The sequence below is a fragment of the Triticum dicoccoides genome, chromosome 2A (genome assembly GCF_002162155.2).
Source record: "Triticum dicoccoides isolate Atlit2015 ecotype Zavitan chromosome 2A, WEW_v2.0, whole genome shotgun sequence".
In the NCBI taxonomy this organism is placed as follows: Eukaryota; Viridiplantae; Streptophyta; class Magnoliopsida; order Poales; family Poaceae; genus Triticum; species Triticum dicoccoides.
In genome coordinates, this window is record NC_041382.1 from 634,623,984 (window position 1) to 634,628,530 (window position 4,547).

Below are 4,547 nucleotides of genomic sequence, written 5' to 3' on the forward strand. Positions count from 1 at the left end.
AAGTAAAGCACTACAGCGCAATTGCATTGCATACAATAAAGCGACAACCATATGGCTCCTGCCAGTTGCCGATAACTTGGTTACAAAACATGATCATCTCATACAATAAAATTTAGCATCATGTCTTGACCATATCACATCACAACATGCCCTGCAAAAACAAGTTAGACGTCCTCTACTTTCTTGTTGCAAGTTTTACGTGGCTGCTACGGGCTTAAGCAAGAACCAATCTTACCTACGTATCAAAACCACAACGATAGTTTGTCAAGTTGGTGTTGTTTTAACCTTCGCAAGGATCGGGCGTAGCCACACTCGGTTCAACTAAAATTGGAGAAACTATCACCCGCTAGCCACCTTTGTGCAAAGCACGTCGGGAGAACCGGTCTCGCGTAAGCGTACGCGTAATGTCGGTCCGGGCCGCTTCGTCCAACAATACCGCCGAACCAAAGTATGACATGCTGGTAAGCAGTATGACTTATATCGTCCACAACTCACTTGTGTTCTACTCGTGGATATAACATCAACACATAAAACCTAGGCTCTGATACCACTATTGGGGAACGTAGTAATTTCAAAAATTTCCTACGCACACTCAAGATCATGGTGATGCATAGCAACGAGAGGGGAGAGTGTGATCTACGTACCCTTGTAGACCGACAGCGGAAGCGTTAGCACAACGCGGTTGATGTAGTCGTACGTCTTCACGGCCCGACCGATCAAGCACCGAAACTACGGCACCTCTGAGTTTTAGCACACGTTCAGCTCGATGACGATCCCCGGACTCCGATCCAGCAAAGCGTCGGGGAAGAGTTCCGTCAGCACGACGGCGTGGTGACGATCTTGATGTTCTATCGTCGCAGGGCTTCGCCTAAGCACCGCTACAATATTATCGAGGATTATGGTGGAAGGGGGCACCGCACACGGCTAAGAAAACGATCACGTGGATCAACTTGTGTGTCTTTGGGGTGCCCCCTACCCCCGTATATAAAGGAGCAAGGGGGAGGCCGGCCGGCCCTTGTGGGCGCGCCAAGGAGGAGTAGGATTCCTACTCCTAGTTGGAGTAGGTTTCCACCTTTCCTAGTCCAACTAGGAGAAGGGGGGAAAGGGGGGAAGAGGGGAAGGAAGGGAGAGAGGGGCCGCGCACCAAACCCCTTGTCCAATTCGGACTGGGCTTGGGAGGGGCGCGCGCCACCTCCTGGTCCTTCCCACTAAGGCCCATTAAGGCCCATTGCTTCTTCCTCGTATTCCCGTAACTCCCCGGTACCTCCGAAAATACCCGAATCACTCGGAAACTTTCCGATGTCCGAATATAGTCATCCAATATATCAATTTTTATGTCTCGACCATTTCGAGACTCCTCGTCATGTCCCCGATCTCATCCGGGACTCTGAACTCCTTCGGTACATCAAAACTCATAAACTCATAATATAACTGTCATCGAAACCTTAAGCGTGCGGACCCTACGGGTTCGAGAACAATGTAGACATGACCGAGACACGTCTCCGGTCAATAAACAATAGCGGAACCTGGATGCTCATATTGACTCCCACATATTCTACGAAGATCTTTATCGGTCAGACCGCATAACAACATACGTTGTTCCCTTTGTCATCGGTATGTTACTTGCCCGAGATTCGATCGTCGGTATCTTAATACCTAGTTCAATCTCGTTATCGGCAAGTCTCTTTACTCATTTCATAATACATCATCTTACAACTAACTTATTAGTTGTAATGCTTGCAAGGCTTATGTGATGTGCATTACCGAGAGGGCCCAGAGATACCTCTCCGACAATCGGAGTGACAAATCCTAATCTCGAAATACGCCAACCCAACATTCACCTTTGGAGACAGCTGTAGAGCTCCTTTATAATCACCCAGTTACGTTGTGACGTTTGGTAGCACACAAAGTGTTCCTCCGGTAAACGGGAGTTGCTTAATCTCATAGTCATAGGAACATGTATAAGTCATGAAGAAAGCAATAGCAACATACTAAACGATCGTGTGCTAAGCTAATGGAATGGGTCATGTCAATCACATCATTCTTCTAATGATGTGATCCCGTTAATCAAATAACAACTCTTTTGTTCATGGTTAGGAAACATAACCATCTTCGATTAACGAGCTAGTCAAGTAGAGGCATACTAGTGACACTCTGTTTGTCTATGTATTCACACATGTATTATGTTTCCGGTTAATACAATTCTAGCATGAATAATAAACATTTATCATGATATAAGGAAACAAATAATAACTTTAGTATTGCCTCTAGGGCATATTTCCTTCAGTAAGTTGTGATGGGGTAATCACTTGTCAAGAAGTAACTCGTGCCTGCTGTGATGATAGCAGGATGAAATTGAACATGCTATGTGAAATTTAAAATGCTTATGCTAAGGCCTCATATTATGAGAATTTGTTCTGCGGCGTCTGCCACAAAGCTAGCATGGCTGCAACCTCAGCATCTAGCTACTTGCAATTTTTCTTCAGCTTGTAGTTTGGGTGCTGGCTAGATGGTAATTTTTTTGTCTAAGTTCTTCTATTGTTTCCTTATTTTCAGGGATATGCCAATATTCAATCCCAAAGAAAGGTATTTGTCTCCAACTAGTGTAGTTTCTTCATGTTGTATCCTTAAATTGAAGCACAACTAATTCTTTAGCTCAAGAGTTCAATATTTTTGTTGTAGGGATCCAGGTGAGGCCTCACCTTGTAAGTCTGCTCTACCTGCTGTCATCAATGACGATGAACTCCATCAAAACATACTATATTTTCTCTGCAGAATTCCTGTTTTGTGAGTCAACTTTGGTTCTATGGCTTGATGCCTTATCAAACTCATTGGATTTTCCTTGCCCTTTTTTAGGGAAGCTATGGGAGAAAGAATTTGTTCTAGAATATAGGTTTGTACCACACTACATGATGTGCAAATCTCACTGCAAATAACTTGTATTGTTCAGAAAAGTCCTTGTTCTATTACTTAGAGTCATACCTATAGAGCTAGTGCTCCTCCGAACATTCTTGTAATGTTAGTACCTAATGTAGATCCTGGAGGTGCTGCTAAAATTTCCTACTAGAGATAGAAGAAATGATTTCTGGGATTTCTGTTTGTTTAGAGTGCATATGTGACTTTCCTATCATCCAGGTATGGATTTAAAGTAGATATACGTATACCTCATGTTGGAGTTGAACTAAATACTTGACATACTTCTTGTAGAGTTTCCTATCAATTTTGAGCTGCTTGTGTGCCACCATTGATTTTCACATAAAAATTATGAAATTATGTCATTAATTTTCAGGTAGAAATTATATCACCAAAGGCATCCCAGGCATGCCACTTTTCACAATTGAAAAAAGATGATAATCTTTTAGTGCTCAACAAATGTATTGATGAATTTCCACAATTAGTAATACAAATTAGCGGCTGCTTCACTGTTCTTGTTTCCTTTTGCAATCTGCAAGGAACTCAAAAGACAGTTGTACATTTGCTCACCTGCATCATGGTCCATATATTGTTTGGGCAATGTAGAATGTCAGAACTTGCAGTTTTTGTATAGGTTTGGATAGAAATTCATCAATACATTTTTTGAGGACTAAAATCAATCTTATCAATCAATTGGATGCTGAATTTTGTAATTCAGGAATAGATGACCCTCTCCATGCAAAATAAAGTGTAGTTAGCTCTCATATGAACGTGTTTCTATATCTTCTGCCTCTATTATGCATGGATCTAACTAGAAGCTTCAATTAGTTGACAGGCCATTGTCTTCAGTTTGAGATTCATGATGTTACTACTTGTTCTATACAGATAAAAGAAATTTATGTGTATATGGGTATATCCAGTTTTTACCTTAAATATTACACCCTCCATTCCTAAATATAAGCCTTTTTAGATTCCAATATGGACTACATAAATCTCGAAAAAGACTTATATTTAGAAATGGAGGGAGTAGGTTTCTTTTCAACCATAGATGTTGGTACTAGAATAATTCTTATTTCCATTTTTCTGGTTGGGTTGTTGTCTTTAGAATACCATTTTCTGCCTAGAATGTTTTCACTAAAGGAAATTTTAATGGAAAACACCACAGTTTCATTTCTTACTCCAATTATCTATGTGTTGATTTCTTTCTTGAAACTGTTGGGCATTCATATTACCAAAGCTTCAGATGTTTGACCCATCAGCATTATGCTATAGGGGTTTCATGCATATTACTTAGCATAAGATGAGATGAGCACCCTTTCATTTTAGGTGCTAACTAAATAAAGTGATTCAGTATGAACTAATATAGTGCATGGGGGTTCTACAGATGCAGCAGCATCAAGGACTACGCTGGGAAGAAGCACATGGTGTTGTATTGCGGTAATGCCGGGATCATGCATGTCACCTATGAGAACAAGCACAACCACAAGCACGTGCAGTAGCTCAACCTGTCGATGATCGCCGCGAATTCAGAAGCCCAACTGAAGCTGCCAGTGCCATAAGAAGTTGAAGAACTCTAAATTTTTACGCCATGAATTGAACATGTCATTCAGCTCTTCTTTGGTGATTCACTCTGA

The 4,547-nt window shown here is 41.4% G+C and overlaps 1 long non-coding RNA gene across 1 annotated transcript; it reads left to right on the top strand.

Moving 5' to 3' along the window:
* The first annotated feature begins 2,482 nt into the window (after positions 1-2,482).
* LOC119359739 lies at positions 2,483-3,024 on the top strand. The gene is made up of 3 exons (XR_005172645.1): positions 2,483-2,586; positions 2,683-2,705; positions 2,857-3,024. It is a non-coding gene; the product is annotated as an uncharacterized LOC119359739 (long non-coding RNA).
* The last annotated feature ends 1,523 nt before the right edge of the window (positions 3,025-4,547 follow it).